Source organism: Sciurus carolinensis, chromosome 7, assembly GCF_902686445.1.
Source record: "Sciurus carolinensis chromosome 7, mSciCar1.2, whole genome shotgun sequence".
NCBI lineage: Eukaryota > Metazoa > Chordata > Mammalia > Rodentia > Sciuridae > Sciurus > Sciurus carolinensis.
Genome location: NC_062219.1, coordinates 121,353,423 through 121,361,288, shown reverse-complemented (window position 1 = coordinate 121,361,288; position 7,866 = coordinate 121,353,423). Strand labels below are relative to the sequence as shown.

Sequence of the window (7,866 nt, the reverse complement as noted above, 5' to 3'; positions counted from 1 at the left end):
TTATATATAATTAAAAATAACCAATTTTTTAAAAAAAAAACTATATTAACAAATTTAATAAATTGAGAATATAGTGGTAAAGCACCCCTGGGTTCAATCCCCAGTATAAGAAAGAAAGGAAGAGCAGCAGGGAGGGAGAGAAGGAGAGAGGGAGAAAAAGGAAGAAAGAAGAAAGGGTTGATAACACTGAATATTAGTGGCAGTTCAAAAATAAAGTTTAAAAATGGATTTAGTGACATGAAGATCGTTGCAAAAACATTTGAGTGACACGGAAGATGTGAACAACTGCCTGAAAGATTTGAGCAGAATTTTACTCAATTTTTATTATGGAAAATTTCAAATATGCAGAAAAATATAATAAGATTCTCATTTGTGTATATCCACCACTTTACTTAAACATAACAGTTGTTGTTTGTATGTATATATAAATATATATATATATATACATATATATATTTATACATTTATAGGTAGTTCTTGAACCATGTAAAAATGTAGGAAAGCATGATGCTTCATACCTAAATACTTCAGCAAGCATCTCCTGAAAATAAGAACTTTTAGCCAGGCACGGTGGCACATGCCTGTAATCCCAGAGACTGGGGAGGCTGAAGCAGGAGGATCTAGAGTTCAAAGCCAGGTCAACAACAGCAAGGTGCTAAGCAACCCAGTGAGACCCTGTCTCTAAATGAAATACAAAAAAGGGTTGCAGATGTGGTTGAGTGCCCTTGGGTTCAATCCCCCGTACCAAAACAAAACAAATCAAAACAAAACAAAAAACAAAACTTTTTTTCCTATACACAGTACCATGATCACAGGTAAGAAAATAACAACTTGCTCCTAATACCATCTGATATAGAGAATACACTCAAATATTCCCTAGCTAACTTCAAAATATCTTGTATGTTTATCTTTCAAACCAGGATCCAAAGTGAGAGATAAAATCTGGCAGTGAAGTGATTGGGAGAACAGAGGAGTACAGGTAGTAGTCAAAGAAGGATGGATTTGGGTGTTCTTTTTTTCTTTTTCCCTCCTTCCCCCCCCCCCACACCCCCAGCCCTATTTTGTATTTTATTTAGAGACAGGGTCTCACTGAGTTGCTTAGCGCCTCCATTTTGCGGAGGTTGAGTGTGAACTTGTGATCCTCCTGCCTCAGCCTCCCCAGCTGCTGGGATTACAGGCGAATGCCACTGCACCCGGCTTCCTTTCTTTCTTGATCTTAGAATTTGGTCTTGATCTTATTTTATTTTGAGAGGTGGCAGATGAAGATTCAGGAGGAACAAAAGGGGTAAATGGAGGGGATGTGGTGTAGAGACTGGCTGTGGAGCAGAGGAGGGTGTTTCCTCAGTTCCAATGGTTTTCAAAGTGGGGTCCTCAGACCAACAACTTCTAACATTACCTGGGAACTAGTTAAAATTTTGTGACTGCTGACCTGACCTACTGAATCTGACTCACCCAATGCTGGACAGCCATCACTCCAGTCTCACATGTCAGGGACAATATGGGCACAGAGGTGGAGGGGTGTGGATGGAGTGACAGTTTTGAAAGGTGCACCTCTGATAGCTCCAGTTTTCCCTATGACATAAGAGAGAGACTGTTCACCAAGATCAAGGTGAGAGACAGAGAAAAGAGCATCACAGAACCACGGATTGGGAAGGTTGAAAGTAGCCACTGTCCAGAGTGAGGTGGCTGGTTCATTAAATGACGCTGAGAGCCTCGTTAGGGTTGGTGACCATAAATGAGTAGTTTGATCACTTCCTGCTTATATGATTTTCCCCCCAGTGCTTCTGAGCTGTCAGAGTAAAGTCCTGAAGAAAGATCACCAGGCTCAACCAGGGTCGATGTTTGGCCAGCTTGGTGCAAAGGATGAAAATAAAGAGGAGCAAGCGAGTTCAGGATGTTGCCAAGATAGCTGTTGAAAGGAAGGGTCATGGAGTGGAGTTGGATAAGGAGGGACTGAGAAGTTGGAGGTCCTGGGACACATGACTGTGGGGGAGTAGACAAGGACGGATGGAAGGACAGGGGATGAGGGCTGAGAGGCCACTGCTTGAATGGTTCCTGAGGCTACTTCTGGCGACAGGGTCAGGAGTGTGATTATGAGGACGGTGCCTGAGTGGGAGTGGAGCAGGTCCTCAGGGATAAAGTCACCAAGTTGCCGAGAGGCCATGTGGGGAAAGCCGTGAAGTTGCCCAGTAGGAGGACCGAGCGGAAGACAGACGCCAGCTGGGTGCCAGCATTCCCTGAGTGCCCAAGAGAGGTCTGGCAGGTGGCAGAAGGCAGCAGCGCAGGGGAGAGGGCAGTTTAGCACAATGGCTGCGCCTTGGAGGCAGAGGGTTATTTGAAGCTGGAATTGGCGGTTGGGGGAGGAGTGGTCTGGAGGCTGCAATCAGGAGCAAGGAAAGCACCCTCGCCTGGAAGAAAATAAACAGCTCTCATTTCAGAAGCTTGCGGAGGAGGTGGTGCCCCCCAGGGAGAGTTAAATTTCACTTAAAGTCAGGCAGAGGGGAGAATGCTCCAAGGAGAAATTAAGGGGATGAGGGGTTGTGGCTCATTAGAGGACAGAGGCAGGTCAGAGAGGGAAGTGGAGGAGTAGGTTGCAGACAGAAAGTACAGAGTGTGATGGAGACAACGGTGCCAGCGAGTTGGCAGGCTAGGGGGTTTGCACTTTCACTATTAAATGATAGAAACTGTGATGGGAAGCGGACTGGATCTCATCCAGTTCATTTCTTGAAGTCTATAAAAAATAGTGGCTAAAGACATCTCTATAGCAAACCTGCCCATACTCAATCCCAGGCTGGGCATGCACTGGCTGTCTACACCTTGGGCAAGGTCTCTGGGCCTCCATTTCTCCTTCTGTAAATGGGGATAACAATAGTACCCCCTCCACAGGGTTGCTGTGACACTTTGAGATGTAGTGTGTTGAATTTTAAAATAGTGCCCAGGCGGCTACCTCAGATACACTTGGTCTAGTCACTTGCCTGGAACCTGACCCTCATGAGGTAGGAAATATGAGCAGCACAAACTTGGATGGGAAGAAAAGTCTGATGAACAGTTACCACATATGTAAGAACTACATTTAAGTGCTGCATAGTGAGGTTTTAGTCAACTACATATACCATGGTCCCATAAGATTATAATGGAGCTGAAAAATTCCTATTGCCCAAAAATGTTGTAGCCTTCATAACATTGTAATGCAACACTTTAGTCACATGGTTGTGGCAATGTTGGTGTAACAAAACTATTGCTCTGCCAGGCATCATAAAAGTATAGCTTATGCCATTATGTATAGTACATTTATGAAAATGGTCATAAATGATTGTTACTGGTTTACGTTTTTATTATTATTTTAGGGTGTACTCCTACATTTTAAAAAAGAGATTTACCATAATACAGTACATGTGTTACACAAAAAACAGCCTCATACATTTCATGTTTACCATCTCTCTCTCTCTCTATATATATATATATATAAATAGATAGATAGATAGATAGATAGATTACATATAATTATATGTGTGTGTGTGCTTTTTTTTTGGTATTGAGGATTGAACCCAGGGGACGCTTTACCACTGAGCTACATCCCCAGCCCTTTTATTTTTTCTTTTGACACAGGGTCTTGCTAAGTTGCTGAGGGTCTCACGAAGTTGCTGAGGCCGACCTTGAACTTGAGATCCTCCTGCCTCAGCCTCCTGAGTTACTGGAATTATAGCATGCACCAGCACGCCCAGTTTATCATATCTTTTGATCGTACCAAACCATATATCTAGCATACAGTCTATGGAGACCATATAACCACATGTATACAAAATACAGCCTAAGTGTGTAGTAGGCTATACCATTTAGGTTCATATAAGTAGGCTCTGGGATCTTCATACAAAGACAGTATTAACTACTGGGCATGGTGGCACATGCCTGTAATACCAGCAGCTCAGGAGACTGAGGTAGGAGGGTTGCAAGTTCAAAGCCAGTCTTTGCAAGTTAGCAAGACCCTAGATAACTTAGCAAGAGCTTGTCTCAAAATTAAAATGTAAAAAAGGCTGAGGATGAGATTCAGTGGTTGAATGCCCCTTGGTTCAATTCCTCATACCAAAAAAAAAAGAAGAAGAAGGAGGAGGAGGAGGAGGAGGAGGAGAAGGAGAAGGAGAAGAAGAAGAAGGAGGAGGAGGAGGAGGAGGAGAAAATTGACTAACAATGCATTTCTCAGAATGTATCCTACTGTTAAGTGACACATGACAGTATATGGAGACACTAAGGATGATGACATTCATGATCTCAGTGGAAAAATGGATTTTTCCAGTCAGCAGTCAGCTGATACCCTCTACAAGTGGGATTTGGAAAATAGGACTTGGTTCCCCAGGGTCACTGAAGATTGTAAGGCTACATATCAGGCCAAGTTAAGGCTTTTCTAATGGTGGGACATCTAGCTCTCCTGTAAATATACAAGATATCAATATCAGAAGTGCAGAGGAACTCCCACAAACCTCTACTGATCCCCAAAAGAGGGGAGAAAAATAAGAATGGAATCCAGATGGTTTCATGTTGAAGAACATAGAAATACAAAGGTATATATGTCTGAGTTTGCCTCCAGACATTACAGTGAATAAATTTGTACTATTTACATCCAAATGTTGCATTATTATAAGAAATCCTCAGATGAATTTAAGGTCTAAGTCATGCAAATATAATCAAAGAAATCTTAAAGGAGATGGAATTTGTTGTTATTTGAAGAGAGATTCTGCAGGTCTGGCACAAAGCTTTTGGATGAAGATGAAATTAGAAGCTACAAATTATAAGTCAAGGGGGCAAAGTTTCAACCAAAGGGGGAACATGATACCTAAAAATAGAAGTGCGAAGATCACAAGAAGCTGTCTTGGCAGCAAAAGCAGTTAGGCTGGAGACCTGAGAGGAGAGCTGGGCCATCTGGAAAGCTTCATGAGTAAGTTGTTTTCATCCAAAATAGGTTTCACCCCATGGACCTTAAGAATGACCCATTGGATGGGGCTGGGTTTGTGGCTCAGTGATAGAGCCCTTGCCTAGTATGTGTGAGGCACTGGGTTCAGTTCTCAGCACCACATATAAATAAATGAATAAAATAAATGTCTATCAACATCTAAAAAATGTTTTTTAAAAAAATAATGATCCATTGGTGCTGAGAGCAGACCTTTGAGTAGAGTGCTCAATGTGCGGACAAAGTAGGTTCTTTTTCTTTGATAGTCATGCAGACCATATGGACTCTGTTTCCCTAAGGAATTCAGAGAAGGCTGATTCTTGTATTCAAATCCTCCATGGTTTGGAGGCTCTGGATAAAGCCCTGTGGCTTCATAGATGTGAATCAAGACAACTCAGGTGTAAAAATTGGGCAGTGACATTTCCACGTGAAATTACTGGAAAGGAAGGGAAGAAACTCAGTAATCAGAGAATTCAAACCAGTTGGTTAAACCTTGGAGTGACCTGGAAATCCAGAGTTTTCCTGAAGAATGGGAAATATGGAGTTTGGAAATTATTTTTGAATTATCTACAGACAATACACCTACTTTTTTTTTTTTTTTTTTTTTTTTTTTTTTTTGAACAGGGGATCAAACCCAGGGCTTTGCGAATGCAAGGCAGACACTTTGCCACTGAGCTGCATCCCAGTCCAATATACCCTCTTATTGCCTGCCCCTGGGACAACCTCCCTCCACCCTGACCTTGGCAGAGCGCAGCCTGTGTGGTCTAGGTGAGCTAAGAGTCTGACTCCCCTCCCAGACTAGGAATGGGGATGGGACCCCCCCAGGTAAGTGAGGATTATTTTTCACATAGTAGCACAGTTTTATATAAGGGATGTGTTTCCTAAGTAATTGGTGAGTGAATGAGTAACTGAATTGAGTAATGGTGGAGACATTACATACGGGCGAAATTACACAAGCAGATATTTAGTTTAAACACAAAGAAAACCTCCCCAATTACCATGGTTGTAAAATCACACGAAATAGAAAACTTCACCATCTCCTTGGAGATCTTGGAGTTCTTAGCCTTATATGCCTTAGATATGCCTCTGACAGTCTGGTTAAGTCTATAGAATCTCAGGAAAGTTTTCAGCTGCACAAAGTGAAATACAAAAGATTACAAAGGAAAGTAAATGTATTGAAGTAGTTATCAAAATGAAAAAAAAATATGAGTGGTGGTTCTAGTCATTACCATTTACTACAAAGTAATTATGAACATGCATGAAATTTTGAAATTTCTACAACTGGAAAGTGATATAAAGTCTGTGAATTCTATTGGCAGTGATAACAGGTACTGCAAATATCTGTATAGGTTTGTTGCTTACATTTGTCATTGGAGGAAATGCTAAAATTCTGCTTAGAGGATCGTGGAAATAGAAGGTAACTTTCCCATCCTTGTTCATGGACACTTTGGGATCCTGGGATAAGAGCCCTGCATTAGAGCCAGTGATGTCTCAGACTGGAAAGGAAGCCAGGTCACAGAAGGTGTTATGCCCTGCCCGTGAGCCTCTGGACAGCAGGAGGTGCCCTCAAGTTTTAGGGCCAGAGTCGACCTCCCAGCAAGCAGTCTCTTTTCCATCCTAAACCTTTCTCAGGGCTCAGGGAGGGGGCATCATCCCATATCTGTTGTGCTTCCATTTAAACCCCTATGGAAGACTCTTCCATCTCTTCCACAATCCAAAGTCCCCAAGGATATAACATTTGGAGAAAAGATCTGGTACTCTCCCAGCAGCTCAGAGACTGAGGCAGGAGGATCATCAGTTCAAAGCAAGGCTCAGCAGTTCAGTGAGACTCTGTCTGTAAATAAAATTCAAAAAAAGGGGGCTGGGGATGTGGCTCAGTGGTTAAGTGCCCCTGGGTTCAATCCCCATTACAAAAAAAAATCTGGTTCTCAGTGATACAGTGACAATGTTCTCCAACCATTTGAAAAGAAGCATTCAATGAGCTGCAGCCCTCAAAATTGGGCAAGTCAGGGAAGGAAAATGAATTGGCCTTTCCATTCAGCTCAGTCATCATCTCCAAGGCAGACGTTTGTTCAGATTGTTTTCTGGATCACTGGACAAGGACACCATAATGCTTTTCTAAGGTGAGAGAGCCCCAAAGACAGTGGACATGGAGTGTGGTGATAGGAACCAGGAACCAGGTATGATTCTTCAACTGAACGCACAGCACTTAATGCAGGAAAGCCACCAGTAAGTGACGTTGGTCTAGGAAAGTCTTTCTTGTCACGTAGGAACTGAGAACTAACATTTCCTGGGGATTTACTCTGTGCCAGAGGTTGTACGCTTTGTATCTTATATTCACCATAAATTGCATCTCCATAAGAAAAGTGCTTTGTTTCCGTTTTCAAAAAAATTTGTGACATTGCAATTGTGTTAGTAGCCACCAGAGGGTCGTTCTCCTCTAACTCCAGGGCTGCCTGTAGCTCGCCAAGCTCTAGCGAAGAAGGTGGGTAAGTAAGGGGATCTTCCTACCATGGCTCGACAAAGCCGACTGCCCGCAAGTGGACCAGTGGTAAGTGCCCAGGAAACAACTGGCTACAAAAGCCGCTCACAGGAGTGCGCCCTCTACTGGAGGGGCGAAGAAACCTCACCGTTACAGGCCTGGTACTCTGGCACTCCGTGAAATCAGGAGTTATCAGAAGGCCCCTGAACTTCTGATTCGCAAACTCCCCTTCCAGTGACTGGTGCGAGAAATTGCTCAAGACTTCAAAACTGATCTGTGCTTCCAGAGCGTAGTTATTGGTTCTTTGCAGGAGACAAGTGAGGCCTATCTGGTTGTCCTTTTTGACGACCTCAATCTGTGTGATCTCTGTGCCAAATGTGTAACAATTATGTCAAAAGATATCCAACTTGCACTCCGCATACGTGGAGAACATACTTAA

General features: G+C 42.9%; 1 pseudogene; it reads left to right on the top strand.

Annotated features, from left to right (window-relative positions):
• The first annotated feature begins 7,094 nt into the window (after window positions 1-7,094).
• LOC124989316 (histone H3.3A-like) lies at window positions 7,095-7,866 on the top strand (annotated as a pseudogene).